The sequence below is a fragment of the Sturnira hondurensis genome, unplaced genomic scaffold (assembly GCF_014824575.4).
Source record: "Sturnira hondurensis isolate 20B ecotype Veracruz unplaced genomic scaffold, ASM1482457v3 Scaffold0010476, whole genome shotgun sequence".
Classification (NCBI taxonomy): Eukaryota; Metazoa; Chordata; class Mammalia; order Chiroptera; family Phyllostomidae; genus Sturnira; species Sturnira hondurensis.
Genome location: NW_028083107.1, coordinates 820,660 through 842,349, shown reverse-complemented (window position 1 = coordinate 842,349; position 21,690 = coordinate 820,660). Strand labels below are relative to the sequence as shown.

The 21,690-nt window shown below is 48.9% G+C and overlaps 1 pseudogene; it reads left to right on the top strand.

Annotated features, from left to right (window-relative positions):
* Window positions 1–9,294, top strand: part of LOC118996007 (etoposide-induced protein 2.4 homolog) — a 31,138-nt pseudogene extending 21,844 nt beyond the window's left edge.
* The last annotated feature ends 12,396 nt before the right edge of the window (window positions 9,295–21,690 follow it).

Sequence of the window (21,690 nt, the reverse complement as noted above, 5' to 3'; positions counted from 1 at the left end):
TCCTCTGTACAGATGGGGAGTTTCCCCATCTATAGAGACTCACAGCCTGGACCCGGAACACATGTGAGCTGACTCTCCAGGTGGACATTCTTCTCACTATTGCACTAGGAATCCCTTGCAGACTCAAAAAACTGGTCCCAAACAGTGATTCTTCCAAAGAGCAAATGCCAACCGCCACACTTCCCAGTTTGCAAAGCACTATCAGTTTGGATGATTACATGAGCATGCCTAAAATTGCTGGGTGACATCTATTTTCAAGTGATTGGCAGGATTTCCCCCTTTCTAGAAGAATAATGAAGCTTAAGGCCCAGATATTCCAGCAAATGACGGGAATCAGTGACACTCTGTTTAATAACCCAGTACTAAATGATCCTTTTTAACACGATCTCCACTTAACCAGCCCTCGCAGATCTGACTGGTTTAACACAAGAAAGAGGGGACCTCTCAATCTCCTTGCAAGCCAGTTCAAAGCAAAACACTCCTCTCTTTATAAAGAAAAGGAAAAGCCCAAGCTCCTAGAAACATTCTTTTCCAAAAATGTTCCTAACTTAGGGCAGAGGAGGCAGAGGGGGCTTGCTCTACAAACATGTAGCTGATTTGATTCTGGAACTGCATAGCAGCAGGCTTAGCATGGCCAGGATCATCCTCTGAGTATTCAAAGAGCTTTCCAAACCTGCCCTTTATATTGTCTCAAGCTGACTTCAAAAACCTGAGCATTCATTAGGACCAAGTTAATCTGAAGATAGATTATGTTTTTAAAACAAGTGAAAAGACACTATTTTCAGAAGCCAGCAAACCTGGAGGGAGCATAGGCCTAACAAAGGCAAAGGACATATCTTTATGCTCATTTGTATTCTTGCATAGGGTGGCCTCTGACTTGTTATGTGACATTGGAAAAGCACAGTCCCCTTTCAGGGCCTCAATTTCCTTGTCTATTATTTGCCAGCCTTCCTGGCTTGACCATGTACTCTTTCCACAATGCCAGATTCGGTTGTGGACAGTGGAGAAGGGCTATTTGAATTGAGTCTAGTGGGCCTCTTCCCTCCCAGGATGACCACCCACCAAACAAAGTGCTTGTAGGATGCTCCTGAGGCTTTTCTCTGAAGAGGGATGCTCCCTCCCTCCCTCGGGACAGAACAGTGGACAGATCCTGGGGCAGGTACACAACTCAGTTTTCATAAAGAGCTGCCTAAACCTTTTCACTAATTTGGGATAGACTCAAGGATCCACTTTTACCTCCTGATTGCAGATGTGATACTACTGGAATGCGAAAACCAAACCATTTCATTTGCTTTCTCAGATCCCATTTGCTGACTCCTGTGGCAGGCCAACATAGGAGTTAGCCAGGGCAATGGGTCAGATACATACACCCCAGCTCCACTCAGGAACCCCTGAGGTCTGAGCAAGCAGGGCCCCTAATGAGTTGTGACCTCCAGAACTGCCCGGATCTCAGACACTCTACATGCGCAAGGAAGTCCCTCTTGAGCTAGAGACTCTTTTATAAAATCGTTTGCCTAGGTATAACTTAGACAATGTCAAAGGAAGAAACAAATGTTTCTTTTGACATTGTTATGTAGGTTAAATTTCTCAGGCCAAAAAGGAAGGCAAAATGAAGAGTGACCAGTGACACCACTGGGAGAAACCCAAGAGGGTTCCTGAGTCTGGTGTGTGCAAGACGGTCTTACCAACAGCAGTTCATTTGAATCTCCTCTGATGGTGTTAAGCTGGGTAGGGCTAGCATTCTCACATTCCCATCTGACAACTGAGGACTCTGAAGCTCAGGTAGCTTTAGGAACTTGCCTAAAATACCACAGCTGGTTAATGCCCTGTGCCAAAGGCAAAAGTCATGTTCATTCACCACATCATGGTATTTCTATGCCCATGTGGTGACCAGAGGTGACCACAATCTGGCACAGACTAAGACACCATGTTGAGGCATTCTTAACCTGTGTCAAAGGATCCCCAAGGGAACCATGAATGGACTTCGAGAAGGGTCTATGAGCTCCTGAAATTAGATGCAACATTGCATATACTTGTGCAGTGGTATAAAATGATGACCCACAGCTTTCATCAGATTTAAAAAGAAGTCCATGATCCACAAAAGGCAAAGAGCCTACCTGCTTCAGAGAAACAGGAATCTTTTTCTCTAGGGTCAGCTTCCCTGAGGTGAGCTCAGGAGAGCCTTGGCAGCCAGGTGCTGCTGGGCATTCTATAGGCGTGGTACCACTTGGTGGTAACCAAGAGAGCCTACCTAACCCTCGAATACCACCTACCTGTGCTCTAAAGAGTGGATGCTCTCCAAAGCATAGTGGCCCTTGCCTCCCATAACTTCAGTTGGAGGTTCCAGATTTCCCTGAGGTCACACTAAGTCACAGAGGGCTGAGGATGGTGCCTTTCCAAGGAAGGAGAATGGGCAGGTCTAGGATCCAGAAACGACAAGGTGGGGGGACTGAACCTGAACTTGGTTTGCTTAGGATTTTGCAAAGGGCAAAACTAATGGCATGACTGTGAAGGCTAGACAGCCTATTCCCAACTGTGTGGGGGAACAAGGGTTTAGGTCTTGGCCCTTTCTATCTGGGTACCACCTTTCAAAAAAAGATGTGCTGAGGATAAGAGAGATAATGTCAGCTTCTAGTTCTCAAACCCCAAAGCAAAATGTACTATATGAAAGGTGAAGTGCCTCTCTTTCTTCACCTTTTGGAGGTGAAATGAAGGGAGGAAATGAAGAGCAATCATGCTTATCTGACACTGAGATAAGGATGTGTGTGAGTGAGTGTAAATGTCTGGCTGCCCACAACTGCCAAGGCAAAGATATAAAGTCCCATGACTGGCTAAGCTAGTTGTCACCCTTATCCTACAAGTTTACTTCCATGGACTAGGAAATAGAAGCAAACCATGCTGTGAAGGACTCCTGCCCAGGATCTGAGAAGTCAGACTTCCCAGCCACCCTAGAGTGCGGAGTAGGCCTACAGCTCCCACAACCAGTGCTGCTGTTAGGGGAGGTGGGGATCAAAACAGATTTGTAGGCCTGCCAAGGGGCCATCTCTCTAGGGTGGGTGGCACAGGGAGGAGGAGGGAGAGAAGCCCGGGAAGTTTAATCTTACGATTTCATTGTTGCCGTGCTCTGAACAGGCTCTACCTTGGGAGCAGGCACTTGAGAGGCTTCAATTTGGAATGGCCTCACCTCTGCTGTGGGGGGAGAACTCACCACCTGCCCTCTTAACAGGCAGGAAGGGGTCCTAGGCTGCCTTACTACAAAGGTCATTAGTCACACTCTGAAGGCAACATACAGGACATTGGCCATGAGCAGGGATCACTGGCTGTCTAGTGGGATTAATGCAGTGACGCACTTTCATGATATCAGGGCCCATTTTGAGGGCTGTGGCTGTGTCTGACACAATAATGCTCTTCACCTCATCTCTGGGGAATCACTAGAAACAACCAGATTGTTCACTTTAATTTGAATGTCAGCACAATTATTTTAACATCAGTGTGTCAGATTTGACTTTATATGCCCCAAATCAATTTTAAAGCAGTGGCTAAATGAAATGCATACTTCTTTAAGCTTTTGTTACAACATGTTCATGCAGCAAACTGAGAAGAAAATGTGGTAATTAGAAGCTAAATTAATCCTTGACAGACAAGCAGCTTAGAAACACTGTGCTGTCCTCCCTAAACCTAGCGTAATGCATGCCAGTCTTTCAGAATTAGACACGCAAAGCATGTGACGTTGGCAACTGCATTGAGACTACTGTCCCACTTAAAATTCCAAGGTCGGTGTTAGAACTACCCGAGGCAGAAATTAACACAGATCTCATTAGGAATAAAACTCAAACAATCAACAACTGCCAAGGGAGCCCACCCCACCCAGCCAGCCCTACAAGAGGCTAGTTGCCCAACTTTCCATCAGCAACTTGAAAATACAATAAAACAAAAACAACCTTTTCTGTGGCACCCCATGCCTGAGCCCCAGACTGATTCATAATATTCAGATCTTCCATGATCTTCAGTGAGTTCTAGACTTGGAGTTCTGATGCCAGTGTGCCCCTCTGTCTCTCAACAGTACTAACCACAGCACACAGACGGCAGCTTATATTATACTAGTTAGTAATGATGGTCCCCCCTCTGTTCACCATATTCCTCTCACCACTTTGCTTTTCCTCAGCTTGAGTGCAAAGTTGGCATTCCAGACCCAAGTACTTGACTGAGAGGTGGAAACCAGAGTTCTAATTTAAGAACCCTCCACTCTGCCCCCTCAGGGAAGTCAGGACCCCATCTCTGGGCCTCATTTTCTTCTTCTGTAAAATCATAGGGCTTTACTCTTCCAGCTTGAAAATTCTCCATCTTTCAGCATCTGAAACTACTCACTGGGGCAATGTGTGCATTGGGGCAACTATGTGCAGGATTGTGGTGAACTAGCTAATGGGATCCCCAAAAGGAAGGCAGAGCTGGATCCTCTCCTTCTCCCCTTCTTCTTTGTCACTGAGCCCTTAAAGAAGCTGGAGTTACTAGTTTTAAGTTCAAACACTGGGCAAAATATAGACATATTATTTATTCATGGGGCAAGGGTAGCATTCAGGACAAGTGGACAAAGGACTTGAGATGGCCCATAGCATTCAGGCCGACTAGGTTTGTGTGCTGCTTTTAGTGCCCTAAAGCCCACAGTTCCTCTCTAAAAATGGAGAGCACAAACTGGGGCTACCAGGCCCTTTGGACACAGATGCTGTTCACTAGTTCAGACCCTGTGGCCTCCAGTGGCCTCTTCTAGAATCACCAGAATGTGTCTTGATGGCCTAGTGTCCAGATGCTCCCATAGGTGGAGGAAAGGGAGGAAACACAATGGCCAGTTGCCCAGGGCCCCTTCTAGCACGATGGAAGCATGGTTGGCCCCATCCTCCTTCAGGCCTTGTGGAACAATTCTCAGCCTTAAGAAAATGTCATTTCCCAATGCCCACTTAATGGTTTTTTACTGCATAGATCTAGCAAGCAGCAGAGTACCCTGAGAGGGGAAGGTATCTGGGTCCCTCCCCTTTCAGGAAATAGGTGGGCATTGAGGCTGCACCCTGGACTCTTCAGAAAGAAGAATTGCTGCTCCAAGACCAGAAGGCAACCAGGGCAGTACTGGATTGCATGGCAGGGCTCCTCCTCCAGAATAGGGAAGACTCCACTATCATGTAGGTCAGCGGGGAGGGAGAATTCTGAGGTGGGGTTCCAGGACAGTTCTCCAAGACTTTGCAAAGGGCTTTTTCTTTATGGTGCTCTTGGACCTGTCTCTGGAAACCTTTACTCCTGCAGCTTGGTACCCACAGCCAGTGAGGCCTTACAGGAGGAGGGGAGATCTTTGTAGGCTGTGACTTATCTGATTGCTTTGGAAATTATGAAGATGTCAGATCTTAGGAAGGGACTTGAGGCACAAAGGATATAGGAGAAACTCTGAACAGGAAGAAAAGAATAAAGTAATGAGGTGTGAGAGGGAGGAAACCCAATTCTTTTGCTTCCATCCCCTCTCCTTGCAGAAAATACTCCTGAAGCTTCAGAAGTCCAGGTTTGGTCATTTGAGAGCAGGACCCCATAGGACTCTGCTATTCTGCCTGCCCCTCCCAATAGGGCCCCTGACTAACTGCCAGCAGGCTCCAGCTCTGTGACCTCACTCTTCTCTTCTAAGTGACAATAGCAATGATGACAAAACCAGTAGTATGCAGTGCAATTAAACCCATCAGTTTCATGCAGATTTATAAAGTCTCCCTCTTCAGAGTTTGGAAGATGTTTAAGGACTCAATGCCTAAAAAATCAGACTACTTCCAGCTGAGCTTTGCAAGGCTTCAATCCTGCCATACAGTTGACTGGTCTGCCTAGGTTAATTCTCAGTGGAGTTATGAGACGTATGATGGGAATTGGTTTATTGTGCTGATCTATAGTAACTGACTCCTGTTCCTCCTTCGTTTTTCTCCTACCCCAGCCACATCTGGGTTGGTCTATTCACACTCTCAGCATTGTAACTGCTCCAACAAACACTCAGCCTTTTCTGCTTTGATGAGGAGTTTTTTAGTTATATCCATTATATGTGTATCAACATTTACGGCAGCAAGATAATTGCCAAAGAGCTCAGAGGATAAAAGGTCCTTCTTCATACTGTCTACCCCTCCTCCAATTCATTAAAAAAAATCAATATTAACATCAAGCAGGACAACGGCATATTCCTTCATGATTGCTGTACCCTCAAAGTTAGAAATGTGATTTAAAAAAAAACTCAGCTGGACTAGGAAGAAAAGGTTCAACAGTAAATTCGGAGCCCATACTCCAGTGTAGCTCATGTTTGTAGAGAAAAAGGCTTTTTGGTCCTTGAAACCTTTGCTAAATAACTGCAAAACAGCAAATCTACTCTATATGAGATGAGTTGTTTGGAAACATGCCAATCCAATTTCAGAGTTTGGATTGCGTTATCTTCAAAGGAACTAAACAAACAGGAAGCCTGCCATCAATAATAGGCCCTGAATCACCTGACTAGGGATTCTGGACAAGAAGCCCTCAGGGTTGCCTCTCAGCCTCCCCCATCCATGAAGAAGTTCACACTGGCATAAGACACAAAGAGAGGGAACACTTCCCACTTGTGTATTGTTTTGCTTGGCCTTCAGCCATTTTTTATACCTCACTCTTTTGGTTGCCCCTCAAAATCTCAGCCCCATTTAAAAAAATATCTAGCTGTTTTCCCCAATAGTGCTTCACTTTCCTAAAAAAATGACTGTCATTCACAAGTGACAGTGTTAGAGCTGGAAGGGACTCAGACCTCGAGGTTATGAAAGGGAGACGCAGAAACAAGGGGGTGGGTGGGCCTTGCCTGAGGTCACTCTGCTAATTAGTGGGGCAAGTGTTCTAGAACACAAGTTTCTCAGTTCTTAAGTTAATTGTCTCTCTAATGCACCACTACAGAAAACAAAATTGGAATCTTAAAAAAAAAAAAAAGGTTTACCATGGGTAGGAAGCCCTTTTGAAGGAGAGTAGTCAAACTACCGCCTGAAAGAACCACTTGTCTAAGATCCATTTCTGCCCATTTTATAAGCCTAAGCAGTGCTTGGGTTTCCTAAAGATGATCTACTAACGGGTTCATTTTAAGCCTGTAGGCGATCAGCTTAAAAGTGGGGGGATGATTCCTTTTCCTTAGTGAATAGGAACAACAACAGTAAATTCCCTACCTTAAGATGCAATGAATGTATAGCCCTCACCTCCACCCCAGCAATAGGTTATTTCCTGGTAGACTTTAAGCATTCAATGACATTCCTGTTTCAACCCACATATCTGTGTCATTGTCAGCATCCGTGGCAGGAAAACAGACCTAGTCATCCTTTGCTAATGATTTCCTAACATGGGATTTCCTTCTATCTTCTTAAGCCTTTCTTCTTCCAATGCCAAACTGTTTTCCCTCCTCTTAAACACAATGTACTGAAGGAAACTGAAAATGGTCACAGCCATAAGAGGATGATTTTTAAGGAGATCTTATAAAAAGAGGTGCAGATCTCTGTGACATATTTAAGTTGGGAAAGAACTGCTAGTTTTTCAAAAGCCAGTGGGAACAAAACAGAGAGCTTTCCTCCCTAGCATCTGGGAATCCTTTTTCCTGCCCCCCTCTTTCCAGGTTCCACTGTAAGCAACACTATGACTTCAGTGTTGAAGGAAACACTCACACATTGGAGGCACATGTGAAGAGAGGTCAAGGTAGCCCCCAGAGCGGGGGACAGGCATTGGAGAACCACCAAAGCACAAAGCAATATTGGAGCTTATCACATTTCTCTTCTGGAGAATATTCTATTTAATATGCCATAAATATTCTATTTAAAATGCAAACTAGTCATCAAGAGAAAAAGAGGGCTGTTACTTTAAGGGGAAGAAGCTGATTAGATGCTCTGGCTGGCAGAAAACAGCTGGTCTGTCCAGCAGGTTCAAGGCCATTTCAGCTTCCCTCTTATGGAGGCACCATATGTTCCATCTCGCACATCAGCAGCTTTACTTTCCAATGATCTTACTCCAGAAGGGAAGCACAAAGTGGGGAGGAGAAGACAGAACTTGTGGTTTACCCTTGCAGCACTTTCTTGTGGTTTTAGATGCAGTTGGAATGTGTATGTTGGGGGAAGAGGAGAGTTAATGCTTCACCTCCATTCCAAAGACCGGAGGACAAATGTCTGACCAACACTTACGAATAATCTCCACGGAGGGGGAGGGGAGCGGTGTAGGGGAAAGATTCAAAAAGGCACAAATAATATGTCACCATGCGATTAAATGGGAAGAGGGGGAGGAGGCTGCAGCAACACGATATCCTCAGGAATCTGAATCACCCGAATCTCCCTTAGCTCCGGGACCCACCAGTAGAGTTTGGGCTCCACCCACTTCTCCTTATTTGTCAGTTTTTCTTACTGCTAGTATCCTCCTTCCCAACAAAGTTTAGGAGGAAAGAAGAGGACCTCTTTGGAGACTGAGGACCGGGCAGGCCGACAGGCTGGCAAAAGGTTACTTCTTACGTTATGTTAAACATTTCTCAATGCAAGTCCGGGGTCCCGCAGGTTTGTGGGGTAAAGCAAATGCCCAGCGCCTGGTGCATTCAGAGGCTGAAGGCCGATGGAAGTTCCGGAGGTGCATTCTCGTCCCCAGAGCCTGTCGTGCCCAGGCTGCAAGAGCTAGGATGTGGGGGTTCTGATTCCCTTCCTGCCTCCAAACAAAGGGGTCCCACTGAGCATTGGAATTAGTGTGGGGGCGGGGGATGGCAGCAGGAGATCGAGGGAAGAAGTGATGCGTGTAGCCTCGGGGTGGCGAGAGCCTCAGTGTAGCTACCTGGGTTTCAGACGTTGTCTTTACACCGCCAGGCGAGACAGCTGCCCTGAGCCCAGGAGGAGAGGGGCAAGGGCTGAAAAACGAAACCGAGAGGGCGCCCCCTCTGCCAGCGCCCAGAGAGCACAGTCACAGTATCGAGCCGCATCTGCCCGGCCTGCGGAGCCTTGTGCCGCCCCTAGCCTCTGCAACTGCCTACTGGTTGTCCGTCCTCTGAGCCATCCGGACCACTGGGGCCCAGAGTGTCAGCCGCTGACAGGTTGGGAGCCCGATGGGCACCAAGAGTCGGGGAAATACCTCCTGGGGGTCCGGCAGAGGGGTTTTGGAAGTACAGCCCCTTCCCCTATCGCTTACAAATGCTCTTCAGTGCCCAGCAATTCCAAGCAACTGGGAGATAGCTGCTTCCGCCCTTTGCCTGAGTCCCTTTTCCCCTTCCCTCTCTCCAGCCTCCTGGGAAACAAAGGGGCTTTTTAGAAAGCGGCTGGCTGGCCAAAACGGCAATGGGGTGGGAAGGAGAGGGATCTCTACAAAGACAAGGAAAGATGAGCAGAGGTGGGGTGGAGGAAGAAAACGTACCTCCGGGAGCCCCAAGCGGCGGCGGCGGCTGGGAAGCCCCTGCGGGTGTGCTGCTGACCCCTCAGGACCCGTGGGCACACCGGCGGCGACCAGTACCTGCCATAGACTGGGCTGCCCCGTTCTGGTGCTACGCACTGGCTCACCGCAGCCCCAGCACAGGATTGTCCGGGCTGCGGGGCCGGAGCCTGTGCGGAGGAGGCTCAATCCCCGCGGGAATTTCCCACGGGGAGACCCGTGCCCTCTTCCCATCCAACTCTTTCGCAATTGTTCAGGCTAGCGGAGACCTTGCGTTTTTGTTACAGCGCGGCCGCCCTCCTGTCGTACGCTCGGCTTGCTCGCCCTCACATTGTCCCAGAGCCTCGGTCGGCTACTCGCAAATGGCTCATTCGCTCGGGTTCGGAAGGCGCCCCAGAGATTCATTCTGCTGCCAAACAACAACACCAAGCCACCCCAGCACACATCTCGTACCCAAGTCCTCTGGCCATCCACACGCGCACACATCCACAGTCGGGTGTCCCGTTGGACTGCGCCCAGCTGTAGGAGTGCTGGGGGCAAAACCCCTACCTGAGATGCATCTGTGTGCTCAGGTTCCGACTACTTCAGGGCAGTTTTCTAGCAGGCTAATCTTATTAGTGTCTGCTTAGCCCACATTTAATCACGGATCAAAATCAGACGGTCTGGCCAGCTTTTCCAAGTGGCTTCAGACACGCTGCATTGGGAAGGAGCCTGCCCAAGCCAAATGGCCAAGAAAAGTATTTGGCGGCGCTCAGCAGGGGCTTGGGGCCGGGGGTGGGGGGGGAGGGTTGGGGAGCGCTTCCCACCCGCCTTTGTAGGCGCCGGGCGCCGGACTCTGCCTCGGCTCTTAGGCTTGGGAACTCGCCGTTAGCTCGGGCAGGAGCCCAGTCGGGGCTGCCTCGAGCCTCTAGCTCAGCTCGGGGCTGCTTTCCATGGGAGAATTTGGCAGGAGAGCCAGTCCAAGGCAGAGGGCTCGGTGTGATCATCATACTCCACTGTCCCTCTCTCTGCGGCCGCAAACAGTCTTGGGGTGGAGTGGAGGAATCCTGCACCTCGAGCCCACTGCCGACTGTCCCAGGCTCAGGGAGCCGATAGTCGAAGGCAGCGTCACCCCGGCAAGCGGCCCAGGGGGCGCAGGGACAGACTAGGAGCCAGCGGGTCGCCCAGCTTGGCCAGGAGAACCCGCGTGGCTCGGACCCTCTGCCTTCCCTCCTTGGTACTTGGGTGGCCCCGACTGATTCCAGGTTACCAGTGGGCGTGGAGGAACAGGAAGAGGCCTCAGTCCCGGGCGATGCGACCTGAGCTCAGCCAGCCCGGCCCCGCCCGGCCCGGCTTATTTGAGAGGAGGGCGGCAGCGCTCTGTGCCAGGTGGGCCGAAGGCTTGGAGGAAACTTTGGGGCCCCCGGCTCGCAGTACCCCTGGACCCAGGCTCCTTAGCGATGGGGGTCACTAGTGGGGTACCAGTGCACCTCGGAACCTCCAGGAGTCGGACCTCCCGCGCTGGACTCAGCCTTACCATGCTGCAGAGCTCCCGTGGCGGCGAAGGGGGCAATGCCCCTGGGGCAGGCGGCTGTCTGCTCCCGCTGCCTGGCCTCCAGCGTCCGCTGAGTGGCCGGGTCTGTTTGCAGACCACCCTCTACCTAGCGGCTGCTGCCTCGCGCCCGCCCGGAGTCGGCTGTTTCAGCTCACTGTTAAGTTCATGCCGGCGCTGCGGTGCGGCCTTAATCAGCTAGCTCCATTCCCACCGCCTGGCTCCGCGCGGTGCGCCCGGAAGGTGGAGTTTCGAGGGTTTAAGTTACTGATAGGCATTTCTCACTGCTGTGTCACTCAAGGAGGAGGAGACACGCAAGCCGCACACTCACACACCCTCACACACGCGGCGAGGAGCGGCTACGGTCTTAAAGGGGAAGCTGCATTGCCCTGCCCGAGACCCCTCTGTCTCTGAGCCCCAAAACGCTGAGTTTTCAGGTCCGAATGGGGCCAGGGGCAGCGGAACCACGGCGGCAGCCCAAAGGGCCGCTCGCGCCCTCCTGCCTCTTTTTAAAAGGGAAAGAGGCCGAAGGCTGGCTTCGATGTAGTCGCCTCATTTTCTCCAGTCCACTGGAGCCTTGGCAACTGGGGAGAGAGGGGATGGAGGAAGGCACACCGGGGCACTTATCTTAGTTGTTCCAAATGTTTTAGGAGGTGGTCGGTGCTCTCCACAGCAAGTGGACTGCCTAGTCGGTGTGCTGAAGGAGAGAGACCGAAGCGAAGTGACCTAGCCCCTTCGGGCACAAACGAATGGGGCTTGCCAGAGCCGCCCCCTCCCCCGCACTTGGGAAACCCGCAGGAGGCAGGTAGCCTTCCAGAGAGTGGGTAGAACTAGCGGGTGATGCTTGAGCGCCCCTGACCGACCGAGGGCGAGCTGGAAGTGCGGGAGATCCAACACTCATCAGCTAGAGTGAGAGTGCGCACGAGTGACAGGGACCGAGAGAGACAGAGGCCGAGAGAGGCATCGACAGAGACCGAGGAAAAATGACGGCGATAAGAGTGGAAGAGAGACACCAGGGAAGGGAAGAGGGAGATGGCAGATCTCTGAAGGACTCCGGAGCTTCACAGGGACAGGAATTTCGTTGTAAAGTAGCCTATTGGATTCCCTCATCCCGTCCTATTCTCTGGCAGCTGAGACCTTCACACGAGCTAGTTACCCAGGCGGGTGCTCACCTTCAATTGGGAGGCGCGGGGTGGATTGCGACGGTCCCACTGCCGACGTTTCCGCAGGCTGGCTCCCACTGGACCGCCCAGTCGACCTGCTGTGACAGCAGTGAGGATTAGGGTTCTCGGGTGGCAGTTACTGAACTGCACCCGCCCCAGCTCCCCTAGCGCCTCCTCCCCCTCCTCGTCCTTTCCCCTCCTACGCTCGCCAAGACCTCCCACCCACCCCAGCGGTCTCCAAGGGGAAGCTGTCTGCCCCCGGGGAGTGATCAATCTGGAGCCCAAACGCGCCAGTCAGTCTCCCGCCTTCTAGGCCTGGGGCTACGAAGCCCGGGCGCTATCTGAGCTGCACTGGCCCTCCCACAGCCCGGGGTTATCCCAGGGAGGACACCTGCAACTTCCGCAGGACCCTGATTTCCCGGTGAACTGTCCCCCAGGCCAGAGAGCCCCGCCCTCTGTCCTGTCGGCTCCAAAGCCGGCAGCTGCCCTTCCCTACCCTGGGGCTGGCCTGAGCCCCTTCTCCTGGGTCCCCGCCGAGTCTGCATTTCCTAACCTGGACTTCCCTGAGCTCTGCCCGCAGGCCCTCCGCAGGTCCCATAGCAACAGCGCTCGGCGGGCAAAGCCCCAAGTCGGCTCTCCGCTCTTGCCAGCACCTGTGAGGAGCGACCTGTCACCACCACATCTGATGGCACTTGTCGGAGCCGTGGGCCCCGCCGCCCACTCGGCCCCTCCTTCCTCCATGCCCATTCCCCCCGCGGACTTCGCCGGGCCCTCTGAGAACTTAGCGCGATCCATTCATGGGCTGAGAAGGCGCCACCCAGCTGGGCGCAAGCCTGTAAAATTTCCCGAAGTTCTGCTGAGGCACAGCATTCAAGGCCCAGCCGCGGGACACCCCACAGCCCAGTACCAGGGAGACCAGGGCCCGCGAGGGAGGTGGGCGTGCACAGCTCCACTGGGAAGGAATTCACCCTGGCCAGTTCCAGACCAGGCTGCTCTGCAAGGGCTTGTGGCCAGTGGCCGGGAGAAGTTATTGCTTTCTGGTGACTGAACTAAGCCCTTACCTTCACTCCAGACAAGACCTCGGTTGGAATATTGGATGGAGTCTTGGCCTCTGACCTGTCTGGGTCCTGCAGGGAAGGGAAGTCATCCTAGAGCCACCATTCACCCCTAGAGCTAGAGATAGCGCTGTAGTGTCTTGAAGAGTATTGTGCTAAAAATGCAGTTGGAACCTGGGATAACTGTCACAGAACATTGCAGAGTGTTTTCAAAATTTGACACACCCACCGCCCCCCAACACACTGGTCAAGGAGGTGGAAAATGGTGTTCTACTTCGGGACATCTCCACTCCATCCTCATGTCACTTCCTCTCTGCTCCCCCAGAAGTGTGGGTGATGCCACTCCCCTGCAATATCCTGGGAGCCTGTGACATCACAGCTGCACCTATGCCATATGGTCAACTACCTTCATGGCATCACCACCTAGATGGACATAAGACATCTCAAACTCCACATGACCCAAGAAGAGCTGCTGGCCACCCCTCAAACTTGTTTCTCCCTTGGTCTGCCACCTCAGTTTATGGTGGCTCCATTCTACAGATTGCCAGGTCAAATGCCCTGGACTCATCCTTGATTCTTACCTTTTCTTCACATCCCACATCCAGAGATGCAGACAATTCTGTTGTTTCCATCTTCAATATGTATCCACCATCTCATCCTTCTCTCCTTCAATGCTAGATACTGGGTCCAGTCACCAACATCTCCCACCTGGATTACTCCAGTAGCCACCTAACTTGTTCCTCTGTTTCATACCTTCCACAAAACCCCTCCCCCCACCTCAGTCTGGTTCCAATTTCTGTGTACCTGCACTGGTTCCCAATTTCACTAGAGTTAAACTGTAGTGCTTCTAGTATCTTAACAGGTCCTGCACGACATGCCCTCTCCCATCTGGATGACATCATCTTCCTTCTTGCCCTCCCTCCCTCTGCTCTAGGCCTCCTGAATCTTCTTCAACATACAAGGCACCCCTCCTTAAGGCCTTTGACTCACGGTTCCTTCTGCTGCAATGCACTTCCCAAAGTATCCGTAAGACTGGCTCCCTCATTTCCTTTAATTTTTACACAAATGTCACCTGGCCACCCTGTGTAACATGTCAAAGACTCACACCCATCCCTGGCACTTCCTCTCCCCTTTCCTGCTTTGTTTTCTCTCCTGAATTTACCACTAGCCATTCTTCACTATACATTGGGCTCCAGGAGGCCCACAATTTGTGTCCACAGCTATATTCTCAGCTCTTAGCACAGTGCCTGGCAGGGAGTGTCTGCTCAGTGAATGTTAGTAGGATTCTGTTTCCCTGGAACTTTCCAGAAACTCTGGGGGCCACAGGATTGTACACAGACACAAGGAGTGGGGCCCATATTTTTCAATAATTTCATTGCATTTTAAACAGGTTTATGATGTGAATAAAGGTAAAGCAGGATAGAGATCAGGCAAGGAGCTCTCTGTACCTTGAAACCAGCCTAGAATCCTGTCACTAAAGATAACTGTGGCCAGATGTGTTATGGTTCTTTCGGTTGCTGTTGGAAACAGAGGTTCCCTTGCAGTTGTCATCTTGGGTATCCCCAAGATTGATAGAGAAATGGGAGAGGAGGCCAGAGACAGAGGTGTGGTTGAAGGCTTTCTCCACAGTGAGTGGAGACTCTTTCTGTCACCCAATATGTAGAAGAAGTCTTGAGGTAACAGCACATCTCTCCATTTTCTGAAGTATACCATGTGCATTATCTGCATGACCCCATGTACCTGAGGAGGCATTAAGCATTGTCATCTCCATGGTCTACATGAAGAAATGGGAGGCTCAGAGAGGTAAAAGGACATGTCCAGGTTCACACAGATTGAGAATTGCAGACCTATAAACAACTGGACTTCAAAGATTGGGCTTCCTTTATAGTCCGGCGCTCAATCCACTGAGCCACACCAGCCAGGGCTAAAGCTTGGGCTTCCTGCATATTCCATGTGGCCACTTGCGTTTAGTATGTGCAGTCCTGGTGAGTAAAGGAATCCTGCAGAGGTCTCAGGGGGTTGCCCTTCTCTTGCGAGAATCTCCTGGCCCTGTTTCTGGGAGACTGCCAAGCAAAGGGTTGGGCTTGATCTGTGGGAGTGCAGAGCCACCATACAAGGCCTTTGGTCTGACCTCAGCCTGGAGCTGGCCAACAGCAACCATCTGTCATTAACAGTCATAATCCTGTGAACATACACTAAGCTTTCCCAACTTAATGTAATGAGTGCTGGAGGCTTATCTTCAGCATCTGGAAATCTGTGTGTGACCTGCACAGGTCAAGGCCCTTCGATAATAGGCATGCTGACTGCAGATAAGAAACACATGTCCAGTCCTGGCTGGTGTGACTCAGTGGATTGAGCGCAGGCTCGTGAACCAAATGATCGCGGTTCGATTCCCAGTCAGGGCACATGCCTGGGTTGTGGGCCAGTTCCCAGCGGGGGATGCACAAGAGGCAACCATACATTGATATTTCCCTTCCTCTCTCCCTCCCTTCCCCTCTAAAGATAAATAAATAAAATCTTTTAAAAAAAGAAACACACGTCCAGTTGTTCTGTTCCTGGTTACTCCCTTGCTTCCGAACCTCCTGTGGCTCCCTTTTGCTGATAGCATTCAGTCCCAACCAACCCCTCAGCCTGACATTCAAGGCTCTCCATTGGCAGGCCCCAGCCCCATCAGTTTTATCTCCTGGTACTTTTATATGTTCTTTCTGGCCTCCTGCCTGGCTGAACTAGTGATCGAACACCAAATAGTTCCTGGTTCTTTCCACTTCTCCACTTTTGCTCGTTCATTTTTCCTGCCTAGATACCAACTGAGGAGCTAATCTCAAAAGCCTCCTCCTCCATGAAACCTGGCCTGAGTCCCAGTGCAGCATGGATACCCCTCGTCCTTGGTTATCCATGGCCCCGCCTGTAATCTCTGACTCTGCAGGCCTTTACCCTCAGCTCTTCCTGTTCTACTGTCTTACCAGACACTTTTGGGCTTCCTCTGAATCCTCCCTGATGAATTCATGGCTGATCTGTGACTAGGATGGAGGGGGTTCAGGGTGTACTCTGGACTGCAGAATTTGAATGCAGAGAGAGGAAATGGGGTGATAAATGTGGCAGGGCTCAGTATGGGGCCTGGCATCCTGTCCTACACCTTTGCACATGTACAGAGGCTATTGGCTGTGCCCAACTAAAGGTCATCTATTCTACCTGCTCCCCCTGACTCCCAGCCCCATCAGTCACACCCCACTCATGTATAGGCCACCCCCCATCCCCAGCCCAGGCTCTAAACTCTAGATTCCAGGAGCATTCACTCAGGACTCCTTGGCTCCTTCTCTGCATATTGTCCTGATCCCAGTGGCGACCTGTGTTCTCTGACCACAGCAGGCTGGAGGCAACAACCAATAAAAACCAGGAGAGATAAGTGCCAGTGGGGAGGCCAAGGGTGGTGACTGCCCCATGCAGAGAAAGCACAACTTGATTGGGAGATTAGAGACCCGGGTATACATCCAGGTTCTGTCATCTCCTGGCTGTATAACCTCCAAACTCTTGGATATCTCACTTGTCAAATGGGAGTCATAGTGGTCCTTCCTTATTGGTGTGTGATTAGGGATACAGTCCCTCAACGAACAGGACCACCCTTGGCAGAGTGCCTGGCCTAGAGGTCATTAGTCATCAGAGAAGAGGCTACTGTTAGGCTTATTATGACAAATACCCTCAAAGATAGCAGGCAGGTGTTTAATCTAACAAGATGAAACATATTAGAATGAAAGCTCAGTCCCCCTATCTCAAATAGAAAAATCTGTTCAGATCACTAGGGAGGAGTGGGGAGAGGCTACAGGAGTTTGCTGAGAAAATGGTAAACAGTCTAGGATGGGATTGACTGAGAAGCTGAATTCCTACAGAGCACGTGGAATTATAGGCAAGAAGACTGGAAATAAAAGAAGCACTCTCTGGCTCTCTGGCCTTCGAATGCTCTTCCTTAAGGCTGCCTGGATGATCGTGCTGTAGTTGCCTGTCTTTCCCAGTGGATGGTATTTTGGATAGGAAGGAGCCATTTTTCCAAAATTGTGTAGCTTTTGTATTTTATGTTGTTTAGTTTGTAAACCAACCCTGTAGAAATAATTAAAACTAACAGGAAGAATGCTAGGAGAACTGAGGTGTTAAAAGTTTAGCCTTATTTGATAGGTTTAACCGATTAAAGCTGTAATTAAAGAGTTAAAAAATTGAGCCTTAATTGTTATACCTAAGTGACTACCTAGGTGACTACCTATACCATGTGGAAAGCTGTTATTCCAAAATTATGAAGCTTTGAATAAAGACTCCTTTCCTTCATTACCAAAACTTTGTCTCTGGAATTTTGCCTAGGCTAGAGGGTGATGGTGGGCAGCAGTACCCCAATTGCTGTTCAGTAACACCACTGTAGGTCCAAACACCTTATGATATTAGGTAAACTGTGAGTGTTTTGATATATCTGGCAAAAAGGTGAGTCTTGTGGAGCCATATTGGGGCACTTGTGAGGAACACACTGCATTTTGTCGCGGTGGGATGGAGGAGTGCTACCAGGAAATGAGGCAAATTATTTATCTCCATTGTATTCTTAAACAGTTGTAATTTTCTCAGGGATATTGTGGATGGTAAGCATTTTTTGAGAATCACAATGGAAACAAATGGGAAATTGTTAAAATATTGATTGTAATTTCCTTACAACTGTACTGATTTAAGAAGTAGGAAAGTTTAAGAAAAAGCCCCTCAGGAAAAAAAAGAGAGAAGAAAAAGGCCCTCATTAGTAAGTGAGCAGTTAATTAAGAGGCTATAGAAGAGCTGCATTGATTTCACCATGAAACTAGAACTCTGTGGCTACAAGTCAATTTGTCTCACGGGGCTCCTCGCATACCATGAATACCGCTTCCAGAATGCATAGGTAATGCCATCAAAGCATACATAAAGGTGGGAAATGGTTATCTTAACAGAGTTGGAGAAATAATTTAGGGAATTAACATAAATCCAGATAGCTGCCAGTTTTCCTCTTCTGCCATACATCAACTGAAAGACCTCGTCAAAGCTTTTATACAGAAAAAGTATGCAGATGGCTTGCTAAATTATTACTGTTCATGTGGTGACATTTTTTCCCCCAGCAACACAGGCAGGACTTAGGCCTCACATGGGAAGAGGTTTCATCCACTATTCCAGAACCCTTCAGATTATTTGCAATTTTGTGGCTAAACACACAAACACACACACACAACCCTAGCAATCAGCTAGGCTACTACTGCTGCACCATCACCACAATCATTCAGAAGTTTAATGTGATCTAAACCAGAGCTTAGCATTGTGCAGGCCTACCATCCAGGCTGATGTCTAAAGAACAGGCAGTGTGCTCCAGCTGTTTTGGGTTTCAAAAACACAATCATAGTAACAATAAAAGCAGCTAAACCTTGGGAGCACACCTACTATGTAGTGCCAGTCCCTATGCTCTACATCCATGAGCTCAATGAAGCCTCATACAAACTAATTTCAGAGTGAGCAAACGGGCTCAGAGAAGTTCAGTCACTTGTCTGAGATAACATAGTTACTCACTGGTGGAACCAAGATTTGAATGTCCTAGGCAGTCTGGGGCTCAGCAGCCTCTACAGAATCTCATTAACATAAACTGACCAGGGAGGGGAGAAGTAACCAGCACTTCACAGGCTGTTAGCTCTGTGCCTGCAACTTTGCTAGTCAGCTGGCTTGGCTGGCTTTCACCAGCTCTTAAGAAAGGACAGCTACATTTTCAGTCATTTTGTAAAACTGTTGATGACTTGTTGATAGCTTGTCTACATAAGCTATCTACACAACAAAAATAGGAAAATGATGCAGATCAAGGCTGGGTGTTAAGCATGTAGCAATATATCATTGCATGCAGGTGTTACAGCCACACTCTCTGGTTCAAATCCTGGCTCCACCACTTACTGTGTGGCCTGGGGCAAGTTTCCTGGTGTGCAAAATGGAGATGAAAATAGTGCTTGCTTCACCAGGGTATTGTGAGAATTAAATATAATAATTCATGTAATCACCTAGCACAGTATAACTGACTGGCTAGTGTTGTAAAAATAGTATACTGCTACTACTAGTTAGTAGTATTATTGCTATTATTATTTTATTTTTATTCTTATTTTTATTTTTATTTTAGGCAGCCATCTGCTTTCATCTACAGTACAGCAACATGTTCTAACTAGCCTCCTTGCCTCCAGTCTTGCCCCCTCCAGTGCATCTTCCTCACAGCTGCTAGGGTAAATTTCTAGAATATAGATATTACCTCACTTCTCCCTTGCTTAAAATAGTTCCATGCCTCCCTATTATCCTCATGGAAAAGTCTCTGCTCCAAAATACCAAAATATTTTAGTCTGCTTTGGGTGCTGGAACAAAGTCCCACAGACTGGGGGGCTTAAACAATAGAAATGTATTGGAGGCTCCTTAGTTCTGGGAGCTGGAAGTTTGAGATCAAGGGGTCAGTAAATTTGGTTCTGTCTGAGGGTGGTGAGGGAAGTATCCGTTCCAGGTCTTTCTCCTTAGCTGATAGATGGCTATCTTCCTGTCTCTATGTTGTCTTCCTTCAATGCACACCTCTGTGTCCAAATTTCCTCCTTTTTATAAGGACATCAGTGGTATTAGATTAGGGTCCCACCTAAACCAGTATCACCTCAGTTTAACTCAATTAATCACATTTGCAATTACCCCGTTTCTAAATAAGGCCACATTCTGAGGTACTGATGGTTAGAACTTCAACATACAAATTTTTGTGGGACACTTCAACCCATCATAGTGTGCTTTCCAGCCCTGAAAAATTCGCGTGTCTTTGTCACATGCAAAATACACTTAAAACCACATCGCAACATCCTCACAAGTCTTATCCCATTCTAGAAGCAACTCTCAGTTCAAAAATCTCATACAAATATTGTCTAAATCAGGTACTGGTGAGACTTGGGGTACAATTCACCCTGGGTCCAAATTTCTCTCTACTTGTGACACTAAGCAACACACTATTTGTTTCCAAAATGTAATGGTGGGAATGGTAATTATTTTAAGTGTTAACCTGACTGGGCTAAGTGATCCCAAGAGAGCTGCTAAATACTTATTTCTGGGTGTGCCTGTGAGGGTAATTGTGGAAGAGATTAGCATTTGAATCTGTAGACTGAGTAAAGAAATCCACCCTCAAACAATCCATTGAGGCCCCAGCTTAACAGAAAGATAAGGGCAGGGCAGATTCCCTCTCTCCTTCCAAGCCAGCATGTCCTTGGACTTTGGAGCTCCTGATTCTCTGACCTTTGGAGCTCCTGATTCTCTGACCTTTGGAGCTCCTGATTCTCTGACCTTTGGAGCTCCTGATTCTCTGACCTTTGGAGTCCTGTACTTACACCCATGGCCCCTTGGTTCTCAGGCCTTTGGACTCAGACCGAATAACACCACTGGCTTTCCTGGTTCCCAGCTTACAGATGGCAGATTGTAGGACATGTTGGCCTCCATAACCATGTGAGCCAAACCTATCATAAATTTCTTCATCTATCTATTATCTATCTATCTATCTATCTATCTAACTGGTCTTTTTTTTTTTCTGCAGAACCCCGACTAATACAGTGGGAAAGGCATAGGATAGACATTTCCATTCCAGAAGTGAGAAATCAGGGGGAAAATGGATTGTGGGTCCCAAGGAAGTCTGTAATCAAGAAGGGAAATATCCATTCGATTTTAAGGCTTGAGAATAATTCTCTGGTTGTAAGGTCATCCTCCAGGTTTGCCCCCAAACCTTCACAAAGATAACTCCTGTAGTGGACACAACAAACAACTAGTTGTTTTGAAAAGTTGTTTTTTCACACCTCCATGCTGTGCACACTGTGTTCCCCTCAGCAGCAGAGGGCCTGGCTTTCCTAGCTCGCTTGGGGCACTCCTATGCAGGCTTTAGGCCTCAGTTGAAGTGTTCCCTGTTGTGTGGCCTTTGATGATTCCCCTCCTCCCTGAGGCCAGGAGAAGGGACCTGCCTTTTTACGGAAAAAAATGCCTCTGATATCTGAGCTGACTCCAGTGCATTCTAGCCTCTCTGACCTATAATTACAGATCCACTGTCTCCCACCAGACTAGGTGCTGTTTGATTCCAGGCACAAACTCTCTTTTATCCTATCTTCCCAGCATGGGCTTGGGCCCAGAATTGCTGTGCAGTATATAAATGCCAGTGAGTCCAAGTGATTGACTGCACAAAGAAGCCTTTTCCCAATACCAAATGAACCAGAGCAACTAGAATTGGGCTGTACACTGTTGCAGGAATGGGCAAGAACAAACCATCTCATACTCATTAGAGACAACAGATGAACCACACTTGAGAGAAGCCCTTAGCAGCAGGTGCTCATGCCTGATACATAGTAACTTATTGCACCCTCACACTGGTCTGTGAGAAATTACACAGCATAGTGGAAAAGCAAGTAGCCAGAAACCAACCTGATTTTAATCTAGGCTTTGCCACTTAGTAGCTGTGCAACATTGGGCAGCTTGCTTACCTTCTCTGTGCCTGTTT